The sequence below is a fragment of the Rhagoletis zephyria genome, unplaced genomic scaffold (genome assembly GCF_001687245.7).
Source record: "Rhagoletis zephyria isolate East Lansing unplaced genomic scaffold, Rhagoletis_zephyria_1.1 Rzeph_scaffold_00704, whole genome shotgun sequence".
NCBI lineage: Eukaryota > Metazoa > Arthropoda > Insecta > Diptera > Tephritidae > Rhagoletis > Rhagoletis zephyria.
In genome coordinates this window covers 178408-197456 of record NW_016157788.1, presented here as the reverse complement: position 1 = coordinate 197456, position 19049 = coordinate 178408, and the positions used below count along the sequence as shown (strand labels likewise).

General features: G+C 42.6%; 1 protein-coding gene across 4 annotated transcripts in view; it reads left to right on the top strand.

Annotated features, from left to right (window-relative positions):
• Positions 1–1013: 1013 nt before the first annotated feature.
• The window catches only part of Arl4 (ADP ribosylation factor-like 4), a 142938-nt gene continuing 124902 nt past the window's right edge, over positions 1014–19049 (top strand). For all 4 annotated transcript variants that reach the window (XM_017613692.1, XM_017613693.1, XM_017613694.1 and 1 more), the window contains exon 1: positions 1014–1231. The gene's annotated coding sequence lies outside the window, so the exon portion shown is untranslated. The remainder of the gene's footprint in view (positions 1232–19049) is intronic.

Sequence of the window (19049 nt, the reverse complement as noted above, 5' to 3'; positions counted from 1 at the left end):
TCACTAATAATTCAAATTTCTTTATGCCACTGATTTGTAAACAAAAGTTTATTTACGAGTTACCACAACTGTCAAAATCGGCAAAACCAAAGTAGCGGTACCTCTGACGGCGCCACCTTTGTGTCGCTGCACCGTGTTTACATATCCCTATATATATATTATATTATATATCCCTATATACCCTGCAAACAAATGCTTCCGAAATCTTTAAGAGTATCGGAGATTCGTTACGATTCCTTCAAGAAAAACATATGAAGCGGTTTACAAGAACTAGTCAAGAAATTTCTATACGATTTCTTAAAGAATATTCTTAAAAAAAATATGAAACCCTTCAGAATACTCTGAAATCCTGGTATGTAGGGTATACTTATACATACGAATATGAATAGATAAAGAAGCTGTTGATGACACAAGGAGCTCATTCCAACGGTAAATGTTGTTTTTGCAAGATTGCTACAATCTGTAGTTATTGAATCATGGCCACTACTCATGAACTAAAAATACAAGATCACCTAATCAAAGAAGCAAGAAAAAAGTATATTTCTTGGTATTTATGGTAAATTGGTATTTATTAGTAAATATACAAAGTGAAACTTGATCGCAATTAGCAAAAAAAAGTTCATAAAATATGGTTTTCATGATTGAAAGTGTTTTACAATCGCATATCATTACCACGGGTCGATTTTTTAATGCCAACGTTCTGGCCACAGACGTGCACCCACTTTTCAAGCAAATTTACGCCTTTTGGCAAACTAAACATACGCAAAAACTTGTTCCAATCACACAGCACTTCATTTTATATCATAAATATGTAATAAACCAAAATTTATAATTAAAATCGCTGCAGAAAACACATTCAACCGCTAAAAAATCTCTACGAAGAGGTAGAAGACGGTGTAAACAAAACCGAAAAACGCTACGAAAACTTTTTTCAGAAAATCGATTACAAATACAACGATGGCTAATCATGAATGGGTGATCTGTAATCGTTGTTCATGGCTACTACTAGTATTAACTCGTATCGTTTCATCTCTAGTTTTGCAGTACTAGTGAAAAGTCTGCAGGCTTCAGCCAAGGGGGGAAACATAAATTATTTGTGATAATAAAACACTAAACATGTTTGTTGTAATAAGAAGAATATGTGCAAATTATAAATTGATTTTAGCTAAAAATCAATAAACCAAATGTCGCGTTATGGCGTGCTTCGATGCATTTGGAATAAAGTTTTGAGGTGGTAATACAATTATTCCCTGTGAGATATACAATAGTTGCGTTTTTTTACTCATTTCCAGTAAAATCCAGCAAAAGTTTTTACGAATTTTCATGTTTTGGCGTTTTCGTACGCAAAAACTTGCAAAGTAGGGGAAATTGAGAGCGAAAAATGACAGTTGAAGTTGCAAATTTTTACTGGATTTTACTGGATACATTTTTACTTGTAAGAATTTGCCAGTACAAAAAACAGCTGATCGCATGTTGCTGGATGAAATTTAAACTAATAAGGAAACTGTTTGTGGGTTTTTATTGTCGAGTTTCACAAAATAAACCTATTTAAATATAAAATATATTGTTTTATTAGGAATTTGCTGCGAATAAACAACAAATTTATCAGCTGTTCATGAAACTTGCAAATTATTACTGGAAAAGCGTTCACGTACTTTTTTGCAAATTTTTTTATGAGAGCGAATTCTTAGAAATAAAGTTACTGGAGAGTTGCTGGCAAGTTACTGGATAATTTGTAAAAAAACACAACTAATATCAGCAGTCCGAATTTACGATTTTTTTTACCATATTTTACTTAAATGATCCCGTACTCGCTGTCAGCTAATTTTTTCTACTCTGACAGTACGGAATCAAGTGATTTTGTGGAATGCCAACAAAGGAGCATTCATTCAACAATGTTATTATGAATTTATATTAAATAGCCTAATTAAAAGTTTTGTTGTAAGCTTTTTTCAGTGTACGCGAAGAATTCTAATTCCATTAGTTATATGGAAGGCAAACTATAAAAATGCAGAATGCGTTTTAGATAAAAAAATAGTATGTATGCACACCGTGGTAAACAATTGCAGGCAATGTTTAGTTATTTGCCCACAGTTTTTGGGTTAGTGCACGGAAAGGGAGGCAACATGGCTCTTGATACTCCACCCACTCGACCACTGTTCAACATTTGTTACACGTCATACCTGCTCTCGTAACCTTCCACAGACCCCTGGGGAACCATTTGAAAACAGGGGTAAAATGTGCATTTTGGAATATGTTCGGTTACTTGCACAATTATTTTATGGTGTGGAGCGGAGGGGGTTGGGTGCGGCACCCATTAGAAAGAGTACAGTCCAGAGCTAACTCACACCGTAGATGAATTCGCAAGTCGTAAGTTGCTCTCCCCACTTGTTGTAGCGGCTACTAAGCCCCGTTCGGGTCGGTTCATCTATCAGCGTTGTCGCCAATTTCAGCTAGGGGGAGGTCCAGGAAGTGTGCAACTTACACAGGGGCTGTCCATAGGGACAGGGGCGTCAGCTGAGTGGGGTTCTCAGGGCATGTGAAGAGGTGCCGGGAGTCATGTGGCGTCTCTCCACATGCCGGGCATTTGTTGGGCACATCCTCGTTGATGCCGCGTAGGTAGCTGTTGAGCCTGCTGCAATAGCCAAAGCGAAGTTGGGCTATTGTAGTGCGGGTCTCCCGAGGCAGACTAAGTTCTGTCCCGTCCACGTCCGGTGGTTGTGTGCCTAGTACGGCATTCACAGGGCGGGAGTCTACATAACTTGGGACTGATTCCCTGTGAATGCCGTTCAGGGCCTGTCGGTAGGTTGACGGGTCCAGAGGTTGTTTGATGAACCTCTCGACTTGGTCCGTCAGTTCGTAAAGATGCCTCCTGAAATGCATGGCTAGGGCTCTTCCACGAGCAGCTATTCGCTGGGATGGCCACGTCTGTGGCTCCCAGCAAGGAACTGCTTGCAGAGCATTATGTTATGCTCCTTTACTGGGAGGATCTGGGCCTCGTCATGTAGGTGGTGTTGGTGCGTCATCAGGAGGCATCCTGTTGCTGTTCGTAGTGCCGTGTTTTGGCAGGTCTGTAGCTTCATCCACTGCGTCCTGTTAGTCCCCGGCGACCACCCGGCGCTGCAAAGTTCAGAACCGGCCGGCCAATTGCCTTGTGTGTTGCCAACAACGTTTCTTTATATTTTCCCCAAGTGCTGCCCGCCAGCGAATTGAGGACATTGTTGCGGCTCTGTACTTTCTGTCGAAGGTAACTCCGATGATTTTCGGGTTGTTGTTGTTGTAGCGGCACTACTAAGCCCCGCCTTTTTCGGGTCTACGTTCAATCATTGTCGTCGAGCTCAACTAACGGGAGGCCCAGGAAACGAGCTGTTTCGATGGGTTCGGACCAGAGAGAGAGGGGTGTTAGTTGAGTCGGATTGAGCTGGCATGTAAAGAGGTGGTTGGTGTCGTGGGGGGACTCTCCACATGCCGGGCACTCATTGGGGATATTGGGGTCGAGTCTGGACAGGTAGCTGTTAAGGCGGCTACAGTATCCAGACCGTAATTGAGCCAGGGTAGGATTTTCGGGTTATTCACCGTCGGTATTGTTACGCCATCGACGTGAACACCCAGTGGCAGTCTGACCTCCTTCGTCCAGGTAGTGAAAAGGGTTGCCGAGGATTTCGCAGGGGATAGGGCAAGGCTCCTTGCAGTGAAGAAGCGAGAAAGTTCGGAGAGGTAACCGTTTACTTTCGAGCACAAGTCATCAATTCCATTCCCAGACACCATGATCGAACAATCGTCAGCATTCGAGACTATATTAACACCCTCTGGTGGCTGAGGAAGCTTTGATATGTAAAATTAAAAAGTAGCGGGGACAGGACACCACCCTGTGGTACCCCCTGTCTAATTTTACGTGGCTTGCTAGTTTTGTCTCTGAAAATTACTGACGAGTGTCGACCACTCAGGTAATTCGCCGACCACAGTTTGAGTCCCTGTGGGAGTGAGGAGGCCTCTATATCTTCTAGTAGCGTTGAATGACTGACAGTGTGGAAGCCTTGGACGCATTCCCACGGCAGCCGGTTCTACGTACCGGTATGACTCGGGTTTTACCCGACCAAGGGCTGTTTCGGCGATTTATCTCAGAAGTTTAGGTCGGCGAAGTATCTCAGAAGTTGTCCGTCCATAGGGCTACATTCGCTACGTATTCTTCTACTCAGGGCTGGCATCGAGTCAAACCCAAGGCCAGAAACCTACACCCGCTGTGTATGCCATAGACGACTACGCCACAACTCCACCTCAGTCAAGTGCAATGCTTGCGAGGGGTGGGTTCACCTCAGAGTCTGCTCAGGACTACGGACACATCGGCAGTGGACCACGTCTTTTGTAGCCCCCTGCCGCTAAAACAGCAGCATCCACGGCTAATCCCAGTCCACCTGAGCAGTCCCACACAAACACCACAGCACAACAACATAACACAATAGACCACACCACAACTGCTACAGACCACAGAACACACAACCGCACCACCACCCACACGCCGCCGCCTGGTTCCTCCTACAATCTGCACGGTACGTCAGACAGACCAGGATATTCCGTTATGTGACATCAGTCAAGTGCAACACCTGCCTTGGCTGGTGCCACTTTAGGTCATGCTCAGGTCTGCACACCACGCGAGATTGCACGAGGAACTTCGAGGGCCCATGTTGCGCTGCTCGGTCGCAGACCTCAAGTGCGACGCCTCCCCCCACCACCACAGGGCGGCAACCACCTCAGCAGCGCACACAGCCAACTGCGGCACGACCACACACATCCCTCACACCCCGCATCACCTCACGTCTCCCGAACCACATGAAGCTTCCCCAATTTAATTGTAACGGTGTTCAGAGCAGGATCGAGGAGATAACTGTCTTCATGGGAAGGCAAGGCATATTGATAGCTGCGGTCCAAGAGACGAAGTTGCACAGCAATTCAAAAGTGTTGAATTGTGCCGGGTACAACGTGCACCGTCGAGATCGCGTGCGGGATAATGGTGGTGGCTTAGGGTAGAGCTGTCAAACTATCGATAGTCAAGTCCATCGATGTTTTGCGATAGTCTTAAGGGTGACTATCGATACTATCGATAGTATCGACCCATTTCATATGTTTTTCTAAATCCATTTATTTTTCGTTATCATGCTTTTATTAATTTGTTTATTTTATCGGCTCATGGTTGCATTTTAGATTCGAGAAATATTGCTAGAAATTCATTCGCTGTGTAGATAGTCAAAAAGCGATTTCAGAAATTTTCTCTGCAATTCGCCTTTCGGAAATAAAAAATGTCTTTACATGCAAGGTGCCACTGCTCATGCAACTGCTTTCTGCAATTTCTCAATTTGACAGTCTTTTGAAATACATATACTGCATTGCCCGGTATGACACGCTCTTAAAACGGCAATATAACCTCTGCTATTTCCACGCTAAAAATAAAAAAATGGCGCTTTTGGAAATAATGCAATGAACCAACTAAACAGATTACCCAGCACGGCATCCGCGTATTTGTAATTGCATTTGAGAAAAAAATAATAATAGCAAATAACGTAATTTTTTCATCGGTTGTTTCATTAACACACATGGTTTCATACCGTTTTATTCACATGGCGGCGAAAAAATGACGTCACTGCAAAAAAATACTTTCTCGCACACCGTCCTAGGTGATCTTTATTCGTTCGTTCCTGAAATAATGCTGCCAATTTTTGTTCTCTTTGAACCAATACGTGCAAATATCAAAAGCGCTAGGAAGGAGAATACGCTATCAATGAAGCGATAGTGGCGATAGTACTAAAACTATCGATAGTTATTTCAAGTGACCAGACTATCGATACTATCGATAGTATCGTCGATAGTTTGACAGCTCTAGCTTAGGGTTCATCACGCACTACACCGTGCAGTATCGTCTCATTGAAGCAGACATCGACCGCAGGGATACCATCCTAGAATGTCAGGGCATTGCTATCCGGTCAGGCGATGTTGAGCTCGAAATATTTAACGTTTATATACCCCCTGTCACCTGCTGCCCGGCAGGATATCACCCTGACATAGGTGCGCTCCTCAGAGGTAAAACCGTATGGTAGTTGGTGACTTTAATGCTCCCCACGATCTTTGGCATTCAAGCCTGTCAAACGATCGTAGGGAAACAGACTTGGCTGAGCAGATAGACGATTCAACATTCTGCACAATGCACGACGACGCACCCACCAGGACTATGGGCAGCTGCTGCAGCTCGCCAGACAACAACAGTCAGCGCTGGTCTGATAAACAGCATATCATGGCGACCTAAACTGACTTTGGCATCAGACCATCAGCCCATAGTCATCTCGATCGATAAACCAACCGACTTTGCTTCCGCGAACATATAACAACTTTTCTAAAGCTGATTGGAAATGCTTCGCAGAGTTTACTGAAAACACCTTCGCTGCTCTGCCCACACCAACCAACGTCCACCTTGGTGAACGTAAGTTCCGCAGGGCTGTCACCGCTGCTGCAGCTCGCTTCGTACCGGCAGGATGTATCACCGACCCCCGTCCAAATTTCCCTGCTGAAGCGGCTGTTCTAGCCGATGAGCGTGATAGCCTTCGTCAGGCCGATCTCGGAGATCCCCGTATCAGGGATCTCAACGCGGAGATTCGGCAACTAGTAAACGTACATAAGTGGAACAAGTGGGAAGAGCATCTGAAGACCTGTAACTCACCTCTGGTGTGAGTAAGCTTTGGTAAACCGTGAGGTCACTATCCATTCCGCCGAAGCACGACGACAGGTCGAAATTTACTGCTTCGGCTGGTTGAGGGAGCTTTGAAATGTAAAAGTTAAACAGTAGCGGGGAGAGGACACCACCCTGTGGATCCCCCTGTCTTATTTTTCTAAGTTTGCTCGATTTGTCTCTAAACATTACCGACGAGTGTCGACCACTCAGATAATTTGCCGACCACCGTTTGAGCCTCTGTGGGAGAGAGGAAGCCTCTATATCTTCTAGTAGCGTGGAATGGCTGACAGTGTCAAGAGCCTTTGACAGGTCCAACGCTACTAGGATAGTTCTCTCACAGGGAGGTTTACGGTTAAGGCCACAAGTTATCTGAGTGCTTATGGCGTTAGGTGCAGTTGTTGTGCTATGCACTTTACGGAACCCATCCTGATGCTTCGCTGGGGTCAGGTGGTTCGTGAAATACGGGAGCAGCAGGGCCTCGAGTGTCTTCGCTACCGGGGAAAGGAGAGTTATCGGGCGATAAGACTCCTTTGTTGGCTAGTTTCCCCGGTTTGAGCAGTGGGACCACTCTCCCCATTTTCCAGATGTCCGGAATGACGAGAGTGGCCATAGACAGGTTGAGGACCTCCGTTAGGTATGCTACTCCCGCATGACCCAAATTTTTTCGTGGGGTCCAATAGCTTTGGAGGCTTTCGCCTTCCCGATGGCTACCGTTACTTCACCGCTGGTGAAAACAAGAGGTGAACTGGGTTTTGGCATTTTGTGCAGACTTCTGGTCACTCGACGTTTGGCTTTATCCACCGGAGGATACAGAATGAACTGCCGGCTAAAATAGCTCGCGCATCGCTCCGGGTCCGACGAAGCGTGGGCACCAAAGTCTATCTCGACTCTGCCGTCACGCTCGTCGGGTTGGACAACGACCTCACGGTTGACCAAAGCTCGCTTGCACCAGAGGCGAAGTTACAGGTCATCAAATGCTCTTCCCATTTCTTCCGCTTATATACGTTCACAAGTTGCCGAATCTCCGAATTGAGATCCCTGATACGGGGATTTCCGGGATCGGCCTGACGAAGGTTGTCGCGCTTATCGGCTAGAGCAGCCGCTTCTGCAGGAAAGTTCGGACGTGGATCCTTAATACATCCTGCTGGGATGAAGCGAGCTGCAGCAGCGGCGACAACCCTGCGGAACTTACGTTCACCTACATCAACGCCGGTTGGTATGGGTAGTGCAGTGAAGGCGCCCTCAGTAACATCCGTGAAGCCTTTCCAGTCAGCTTTGGAAAAGTTGACATAAGTCCGGTGATCCACGGAAGCAAAGTCGGCAGGTTTATCAATCGATATGACTATGGGCAGATGGTTTGATGCTAGGGTCAGCATAGGTCGCCATGATACGCTGTTTATCAGACCAGCGCTGACAATTATTAGATCTGGCGAGCTGCAGCAGCTGCCCATAATCCTGGTGGGTGCGTCGTCGTTCATTGTGAAGGATGTCGAATCGTCTATCTGCTCAGCCAGATGTATTCCCCTACGATCATTTGGCAGGCTTGAGTGCCAAAGATTGTGGTGCGCGTTCATGTCACCATACCATACGGTTTTCACCTCTGAGTAGCGCACCTATTTCAGGGAGATATCCTGCCGGGCAGCTGGTGACAGGGGGTATATAAACGTTAAATATTTCGAGCTCAACATCGCCTGACCGGATAGCAATGCCCTGACATTCTAGGATGGTATCCCTGCGGTCGATGTCTGCTTCAATGAGACGACACTGCACGGTGTAGTGCGTGATGAACGCTAAACCTCCACCATTATCTCGCTCGCGATCTCGACGGTGCACGTTGTATCCGGCGTAATTCAACAGGGTTGAATTGCCGTGCAACTTCGTCTCTTGGACCGCAGCTATTAGTATTCCATGCCTTCCCATAAAGACAGTTATCTCCTCGATCTTGCTTTGGAGTCCGTTACAGTTAAGTTGTAGCACCTTTGTGTGCCTTGGGAGACCGATTGTGATGTGTGGTGTTAAAAAGTTGTGTTGCCTGCCGGCCGCCTGCTGTACGTGCTGCAAAAGGGGGTGCTGCCTTGTGGTGGTGGTTGGCGTCGTCGCGCGGGAGGGATGCGACTGGGCAGCACAGCAGGGGCCCACTTAGTCACTCGTCCAATCTCGCGTGTTGCGGATTCCTGAGCACGCCCTAAAGTGGCACCAGCCGAGGCAGGAGTTGCACTTGACTGATGTCACGTTACGGTATATTTTGGACTGACAAACAGAGCAGATTGTCGGAGGGACTAGGAGTTGCCGGCGGCGGTGTGTAGGTGCTATTGTGTTTGTTTGTGTGTCTATTGCTGTGTTGTGTTGGGGTGTGGGTCTGTTGATTGTGTGCTGCCCAGGCGGGTGGTGGTTTGCCGTGGAGGCGGTCCGGTTCGCACAGCATGGGGCCACGAACGACGTGGTCCATTGCGGGTGCGTACGTAGGCCCGAGCAGTTACGGAGGTGACTCCACCCGTCACAGGCATTGCACCTGACCGAGGTGGAGTTTATATGCAGTCGTCTCTGGCATACGCAGCAGGTGTAAATTTCTGGCCCTGGGTTTGACTATGCCAGCCCTGAGCAGAAGTGTACGGGGAAGATGTAGCCCTAGAATCGAGCAACGTTTGATGGATTTCGCGTACCTAAACGGGGTTAGGTCGCCGAAACAACAGCCCTTGGTCGGGTAAAACCCGAATCATTCCGGTACGTAGAACCGGCTATCGTGCGAATCTTCCCACTTCTTCCGCTTATGCACCTTAACAAGCTGCCGAATGATTGCATTGAAATCCCTAATGTGGGGATTTAGGGGATCGGCCTTTCGAAAGTTGTCACACTCATCGGCTGGAACAGCCGCTTCAGCAGGAAAATTCGGACGGGGGTGCCTAATATAATAGGTTGAGACGAAGCGAGACAACCCGTTCCCACGACAGTCGGGTCTACGTAACCGGAACGACCCAGATTTATATTTGGCCAAGGACTGTCACTCCAGCAACACTCCCCAAAAACTCTTTGGGAGCTTGTATGCTGCTACAACAACAACAACAAGCGAGACAAACCTGCCGGACTTAGAACTAACTTTCGTGAACGGCATTAACAGGTCGACTTTATATAACTCGAGACCGACTCCCTGTGAATGCAGTTTAAGGCCTGTTGGAATGCAGTTGGGTCCAGAGGTTGTTTTATTTTTTTATTTTATGAAACTCTGGACTTCGTCCGTCAGTTTGTAGAAATGCCTCCTAACGGGCCTTGGCGAGAGCTCTTCTGCAAGCTGTTGACTGTTCGGGTGTCAACGTCTGTGGCTCCCTACTATGAAGTGCTTGCAGAGCATTGTGTTATACTCCTTAACGGGGAACATCTGTGCCTCGTCGTGTAGGTGGTGTTCGGGCGACATCAGAAGGCATCCAGTCCTGGTCCGAAATACAGTGTTCTGGCAGTAGCTGCGTCCACGGCGTCCTGCTTGTCTCCGGCGACCACACGAGCGCTGCATAATTTAGAACCGGCCGGCGAATTGCCTTGTATGTTACCAACGACGTTTCTTTGTCTTTGCTCCAGGTGCTTCCGTCTAGCTACTTGAGGTTCTCGTTGTTGTTGTAGCGGCTACAACAACCCCGCCCAGATCGGTTGATATCTCAGTCGTTGTCGTCGAGTTTTACTAACGGCAGCCCCAAGAAGCGTGCAGCCTCTATGGAGTCGGTCCACAGGGACAACGCCGTTAGGGTTGTGGGGTTTTCCGGGCATGCGAAGAGATTTTTCGAGTCGTGAGGGGTCTCTCCGCATGCCGGACATTCGTTCGGCACATCGGCATTTAACCTACTCAGGTAGGAGTTTAGTCTGCTACAGTAGCCAGAGCGAAGTTGGGCTATTGTTGTTTTGGTCTCCCGAGGCAGATGGAGCTCCGTCGCGTCAATGTCCGGTGTTTGTGTGCCTAGAACGGCATTCACAGATCTAGAGTCTACATAACGTGAGACTGCGTCCCTGTGAATGCCGTTCAGGGCCTGTCTGTAAGCTGACGGGTCCAGAGGCTGCTCAATGAACCTCTGGACTTCGTTCGTCAGTTCATATAGTGCCTCCTGACGTGCCTCGGCGAGGGCTCCTCTGCAAGCAGCTGTCTATTTGAGTGGCCACATCTGTGGTTCCCAACTAGAAACTGCTTGCAGAGCATCGTGTTGTGCTCCCTAATTGGGTCGCTGTCCTAAGTGCTGTGTTTTGTACTGTCTGCAGCTTCGTCCACTGCGTCCTACTAGTCCCCGGCAACCACACTGGTGCTGCGTAGTTTACAACCGGCCGGCCTATTGCCTTGTATGTTGCCAGCAACGTTGCTTGGTTTTTACCCCAAGTACTGACGGCTAGTGACTTGAGGACCTTGTTGCGGCTCTGTAAATAGTTGACAATAGCGGTTGCGTGCGCAGAGCAGGAGAGCAGACTGTCGAAGGTTTGTGGTGTTTGTGTTGAGCTGCTCAGGTGGACTGGGGTTAGCCGTGAAGGCTGCATTTTTCCAGTCGTCAATAAAGTAACCAGACGAAAGAGATTTATTGAACAGTATGATTAATGGCTGAACAAGCGATGGGTAACGTTTCAGCATTGCACCTGAGAGGCCATCAGAATCCAATTTAAAAAAGTGCTCTATGGAACAGATGGTTACTTCAGTGCAGTGCGCCTAAGTTAAGGGCAGAGTCTGAAAGAGGGTAACGTTCAGAAGCCACATCAGAATCCGAGACATAATTGGAGGAGAAAAATTCTGCGAAAAGATTGGCTACCTCAGCAGGTGTGTTAGCCTCCTTGTCATTCAAAAAGACTGAGGACGGCACACTCAACTTAGCGTTCTTAGATTTTACAAACCTCAAAAATGCTTTAGGGTTGTTTTTAATGTCTGCTTCACTTTTGCTAATAAACTTATTATAGAGAATCTTGTCCAAGGAATTAAAGTTCCTAAGGCAGTACTGATAACTGACGAACACAGATTGGGACCAAGTTGCCCTAAGTCTTTTAAAAAGCCTATTTTTACGATTTTTCAGTCGTTTTAGATCCTTGTTGTACCATGGTAACTTGTAAAACTTCCTTGTAATTAATGGCATATTTCTACACACGCCTCATATACACTACTTTTAAAAACTTTGTATGCAGCGTTAGCGTCCAAATTACTGAGTATATGTGCACGAACTAAAGTTAAAAGTTGGTCGGCATCTCTCAAGAGGAACAGTAGCGAAAACATAAAATTGAATATGAACCATAGGAATATGATGAGTATTTGCGCGAGTTATTGGGGATGGGCATTCAAACACCCAATAATTTACATTATTGCTAATGAAGATTAGATCTGAAATACACATAAATTTATTTTCAATTCCATTAATTTGTTGAAGACCAATACTTAGGAAACTATCAGTTACGTATAACTCACTGTCTGTAGTCGCATTAACCGTGGTAAAAGACGAGGTGTTATTAAAGCTATTCCAGGATACATTACACAAATTAAAATCACCAAGTACACAGAGGTGGTGTTCGCCAATCCTTGAACTGAGATTCAAAACATTGTCAACGTGCGCTCTATATACGTCGAAGCAACTGCTCGGTGGAATGTAAGAAACACATACAAAGAGAAGTTCAGAGGAACTCCGAACATTCACGCACAACTGCTCGAGGATAGAATCATTGTCTTGAAGATAAACCATCGACGAGCACAATCTAGCCTTTGTCCAGAACCCTTTCTGAGCTAAATGAGCTCTCTGAATATGATCCGTCTCTTTCATTTGGAATGGTTCGTTTTGTCCTACTTAATTATTTTTTATTGTTTAAGCTCTGTGTTTTATTGTCAGTAAGGATTTTATTCTATTTGATTAAATAAATAAATATCAAAGAAGTTAGCAAGTAATTTGATTTTGCGTCTATCGAAGCTGTGAAAAATATCATGGAAATTGTGATTATTTTGGAATATATCGAAGGCCTCCATAAAATGGCTCAAGAGGGGACAATGAAAGATTTGATGCATAAAGTTATCGAGCTCTCCATAGCTGCAGCGGCTGCTGGTTGTGGCTTTGGTTTTAAAGAGATACTCCTGATCATAGTTATGTCCAGTGAGGATCCTATTAATTAATTTAGTTTCTTTTGCTGGTAAGGCCGTTTACTTGAACCAGAAATTTTTGGGTTTGGCACTGAGAATTTGAGCGAAATGATTAGGTTTTGCGTTCGAATAGGCTAAAAATTCAGCATCAGCACTGATCATTGATCTCATTACGGATACGCCTGAGTGCTTCTTCGGGAGTGAGGCTAACATTGAGGACATTGTCACAGTGATTGGCATTCTTGGTGATTATGTCAGCTCTTTCATTGCCTGCTATGCCTTTATTGCTTTGGGTCCAAATTATAGTAACTCTTCCAAAATCTTCATTGGTAATATTATGGATCGCTGAAATGATATGGTTATCCGTTTGAATCTTCTTGTCGGCTGTTTTCGCACAGTTTGCCACAGATGATCTACAGTACTCTAATTTGCTTCTGACAATGGCTTTATAGTAGTTCAAAGCTACCCTGGGACGGAGACCCGCTTTTACAGAGGTTAGACATTTGAAAAGGTGGGAGTTGTTTTGAGATTTATTAAATGTATCTTTGTAGTGCTCACTGACTGCCATGGATGAACTGATATGTCTACCTAGAAATTTTATATTTTGTACCTTTTGAAGTGCTTGGTTTTGGCAGGTTATGTGGAAGGTCTTTTTGCTACCTTTGCAGACATAAAGGATCTTGGTTTTTTCAGGGTTAAAAGAGAGATTTAAGTTCTTACAAAGAGTGTGGAAGCTATTAATCTTGTGTTGAAGGTTTATGGCTGCCTGCTCAGGATCACGATGGAATGACAAGAGGAAGAGAAGAAATCGTCAACAAATTGATACAATTTGCGTCATGCTGTCTTCTATAGAATGGAACTTCTTGGTGTATAGATTAAATAAAAGAGGACAACTGCCCTGTGGCAGGCCATTGCAAATCTCTCCGACTCTGATCCTAACTGCAGCTTTCTCAGCGCCAAAAAGTTGGGGATCCACTCCACGTATGTAAGATGTATTTCTTCCTCAATCATAGTCGTTCTTACCCAACAAGCATTTCAGTAAATGTTTTTAAAAATAACTTACAGTAAGTTTGCTATAATAAGCGTTAAATAAGCATTTTTAATATTAAGCTTATTAAAAGTTTTTTCAAATAAACCTTTATCAAGTTTTGTGAGCGTATGTTTATAAATAACTTAAACTTATAAATGAAATGCAAATGCCAACGACATGACGTAGTAAATAAAACATTTTTTCAATCGTAAGTGACGTGTTTACGTTTTTTAAAATATATTATTAAAAGAAAAAATTTAATAAAACAGATGCGGAAAAAAAAATCCAATCCAGGACCCGCTGCGCTAATCGGATGAGTTCTCCGTATCCTTTCTTAGTTTAACATTCAATTACAAATGTATTAAATTTTCTTCAGAAAAGTTCATCAATGAGAATGGCGGCGATGAAGCGGAATATATAGCTGCATCGAAGTTCTTTTTTTCAATTTGCCAAAACCCGCATGTAATTGAAAGCACGCAACAAGATGTAATAATTAACTTTTTTATGCTTAATTTTTGTGTGTTATCGTGAATTTGTATGCTAAAATGTCTATTCCCTATTTATATTTTCGCGACTGTTCGCGAAAATTCGCATTTCGTTTAGTTTCTAGATGTTAAGCAATCTATGTATGAGTTTTTAATGAAATATCTTTAAATAAAGGGTTATAAAAATGTTTATAAAAAGCTTTCTTTTGAAAATTTTTAGTAAGTTTATATTCATACGCTTATAAACAACTTTTTTTGAACCTTTATTATAAGTTTACACTTTTACGGTTATAAAAAGCTTTCTTTTGAACATTTATTACAAGTTTATATTTCTACGCTTATAACCAATGTTCCTTTTCGATTATATTACGCTTACTCTCAAGCATTTTATAAACAAAAAATCAACGTTTTGTAAGCTTAATGTTTATAATTGAAAACATAAAAAAAACTTTCTTTAAGTTTATTTTGCTTGTTGGGTAGCTTCGAAACATTCACACAATTGTATGCGTTGCTGATGCCTGTTGAACAAGCAGGACTTTGTACCCTCGACTCTTGTGACAGGCAATTTTATGTAGTAAGTAGTTCATGCATACTGTTGGTGACCTCTTTGCTCTGTATGCAAAGGTGTGCCTGGGAAATGCAGACCTTTCTTCCAGCTGATTTACTACTCTCTATTTGACGACACTGTTGATGCATTTCATGAACACCGGCGCACCGTGGTCAATAAATGGGATTTAATGTTCATAATTCACTGGAACCTTCATTTCTCAACCAATTTGATCTTTTTTTTTTGAATGAAAGCTAATAAAATGTGCAAGAGACTAGTTGAGCCCAATTTTCGAATTTTTATTTGTTTTTATTAAAGTTTTTACTGCAAAGTGCAGAACTGCGCCAATTTCGAAGAAGACCGATTCTCCTGTTCCAGCTAATAAAAGTTTCATAATAAAAACTAGATAAAAACAATTATAGGGTTCTCCCAAATCAAAACAAAAATTAAAAAGTAATAATTTGAAATGCTAAAAAAAAATTTTACCAAGAGTATTTTTTTTTGTTTTTAGTTTTTATAAAAATTTTGGGTATGTAGTTTCATAGATTACTAAATTTTAGTATAATAAAGGGCAAGTTGTAAGTCCCTAAGAGTTCGCGTTGATTTTTAATAAAATAAAAAACGCTTTTATTTCTTATGTAGCATGCAGATGTGCTCAAAATGTTAGCGAAAAAATTATTAAAAATCAACGCGAACTCTTAGCGACTTGCAACTTACACTTTATTATACCAAAATTTAATGATATATAAAACTGCATACCCAAGATGTTTATAAAAACCAAAAACAAAAAAATATTTTTGGTAAATTTTTTTTTATAACTTTTCAAATTATTTTAATTTTTTTTTTCATTTTGGGAGAACCCTAAAATTGTTTTTAAATAGTTTTTATTATGTATCTTTCTTTAACTGGAACAGGAGAATCGATCTTCTTCAAAATTGGCACTTTTTCTGCACTTTGCACTAAAAAAATTTAATATAAAAAAATACAAAATAAAAAATTGGGCTCAACTAGTCTCTTGAAAATTGTATTAGCTTTCATTTAAAAATAATAATTAATCAAGGTGGTTGAGAAATGAAGGCTCCAGTGAATTATGAACATTAAATTCCATTTATTGACCACTGTGCGGCGATGGGACGAAAGTTTTTAATGTCCTTTACATCCTTGTCCTTTTTAGGTATGGGTACAATGTTTATACTGCGCCATCTCTCAGGTATTTGATTGGTCAGGAATACGTCGTTCAAGGCTGTTCTGATATTACCTATGGCGTGGTCTGACAAAGCTTTGAGCATGTTGTATGTTATGTGATCTGGAAACCAGCAAAGTTACGCTTTTTTGAATGAATGGCCATATAAAGTTCATCAAACGTTATGGCCAAACTGTTATCACTATCTCTTTGTTTAGGAAAGGGAGGTAGTTTCGGTTGTTCTCATTGAACCATGCATGTTTGCTGTTGTTCCTGAAGTTCCCCCTTCACAACCTTCAGGCTACTTTCTTGGACGTATTGTCATTCAACTCCTCAATTTTCTGTTCAAAGCTCTTTTTCTTCGCCTCCTTAACCTGATCTTTCCATTTTTCCTCAATATCAATGTATATTTGAAAGTTTTCGGGGGTGGGGTGGGTCCTGAATCTAAACAGTTTCGCTAGTGAGTCATTCCACCATCCCTTGGGTGTTCTTTTGTTTGAGATCGTATAGGTGGCGGCCTTAACCTCTTCCTCAAGCTTGTGGTGTATCTCATTAATGTCGGGTTCTACATTAATTTGTTGAAGGCTTTCTAAAAGTTTGTATTTAGCTAGGAATTTGACTGCCGTAATATGAACTGCAGTGGATTCTATAATTATGGGTAAGTGGTGACTGCCTCCGATAGTAACCGGGTCAGTTGTCCATGTTAAGGGCATGCTGCAGTTAGTGAACGAGAGATCGAGTACTGAGCCATTTGTGGCCATTGCATTGCTTTTGAAGGTGTGCGATCCATCGTTTAGAGCAAAGAAGCTAAAGTTGGATATAATTTTGTGTAAGCTGCTACCACGACAAGAGGTAATGTGGTCACCCCATGCCCTAGCTCTGGCATTAAAATCACCCAGAATCATGACATTTTCGTATTTTTCAAGAAACGAGAGAAGCCTCAAAACTTCGTCTTTGAACGGCTCTATGAGAATGGTCTGAGGAAAATATACTGCACATATGGTAACGTTTGGTTCCACGTTCTTTATTTGTACTATAAGGACCAGTTTCACAATCTAAACTTAAGTTCCAGTTGAGAAAAATCTTGGCTAAGAACAGTTTAAGGTTTTGTTTAAGTTTGCGTTTCACAATGCGTGCTTAAGTATGGAAAATATATTGTTAAAACGTATGGCAGCACCACAAAAAATGCTTTGTTTACATGTTTTGACATTTCTTAAAATACAAAACAAATGAGGAGATAGTGTATGCGGTTTATTTAAAGTGTAATATTTGAGCGAAGAAATATAAAATATTGAACTATATATTAACGAAAATGTCAGAAAATAAGAGGAGAATAATTTTCGGTCCAAATGAGATTGATTTGCTGGTGTGCCTCTTCGTATCCCGAATCACTATCATCTTCCCAACTCAAATCAAAATCCATTTTGTGCCTTTATTTTATTTTTCCGACAAATTTGTTTTGCTTCTCAATCAAAATTTATCATAAGCATATTTTCGCTAAATCAGCTGTTTTGCGACTTAGTTTACTTTTAGGGCCAGTTTCACAATCTAAACTTAAGTTGAACTTAAGTTCTTGTTTAGAAAAATCTTAGCTAAGAACAGTTTAAGGTTTTGTTCAAGCTTGCATTTCACAATGCGTACTTAAGTATGGAAAATATATTGTTAAAAAGTATGGCAGGACCACAAGAAATGCTTTGTTTACATGTTTTGACACTTCTTCAAATACAAAACAACTGAGGAGATAGTGTATGCGGTTTATTTAATAATAATAATAATAGATTGGCGCTTACACATACGTTAGTGTTTGGCCGAGCTTCTCCTCCGATTTGTGGCGTGCGCCTTGATGTTGTCACACAAAGAGGAGGGACCTACAGTTTTACGCCGACTCCGAACGGCGATTGTATTTATTATGAGAAGCTGTTTTTCATGGCAGAAATACACTCGGAGGTTTGCCATTGCCTGCCGAGGGACGACCGCTGTTAAGAAAAACCCTTTTTTCTATTTTTTTTTTGCGATGTTGCTTTGACCAGGGCTTGAACCCAGGTGCTGTGGAGTGGAAGCGCGCACTGCTTACCACTACACCACAGCGGCCGACGGCGGTTCATTTAAAGTGTAATATTTGAGCGAAGAAATATAAAATATTGAACTATATATTAACGAAAATGTCAGAAAATAAGAGGTGAATAAATTTCTGGTGTGCCTCTTCGTATTCCGAATCACTATCATCCTCCCAACTCAAATCAAAATCCATTTTGTGCCTTTATTTTATTTTTCCGAAAAATTGTTTTGCTTCTCAATCAAAATTTATCATAAGCATCTGTTTGCTAAATCAGCTGTTTTGTCGACTTAGTTTACTTTTAGTCGCCGATGGCCGCGACTTAAGTTTAACTTAAGTTGAACTTGTAAAACCGGCCCTAAGTATATCACAGTCAGATGTATAAAGCAGTGTTTGAAATTTTATTATTTTATTAAGGATTATGGCCACCCCGCCATATCCATCGTCCCTATTTTTTTCTATGATATTAAAATTAGTTATATTCCTATGGGCTAGTTCACTAGAGGTGAAAATTTCGCTTAAACAAGCTATGTCAAAATTGTAAGTATTTAAATAAAATTCGATTGTATTAATATTAGCCTTCAATGACTGGCAATTGTATTGCAGTAATTTCATTGTGTTATGATTAGGGGAGTAGCGGAGAGCCGCCACTAATTGCATCTAAATCCTCTCGTATTTTAATTGAGTAATATTTTTGCTTGAGTTTGGAGATTTCTTTAAGTGATCCGCTTAACCGCTCATCTGCGCATATTGTTTGGAGGATTTTGAACATATCTGATACTAACCTTTCAAGTTCGGATACCTTCCCCTTTAAGTATTCGGGCTTGTCGAGTACAGACGAGGACTACACTCTTGTTTTTCTTTCTACCCTTCTTTGGGATGATCTGGATGCTATGGGGGCCTCCTGCCTGCCTCTGCGTGCTACAACATTAAATTTAACCCTTG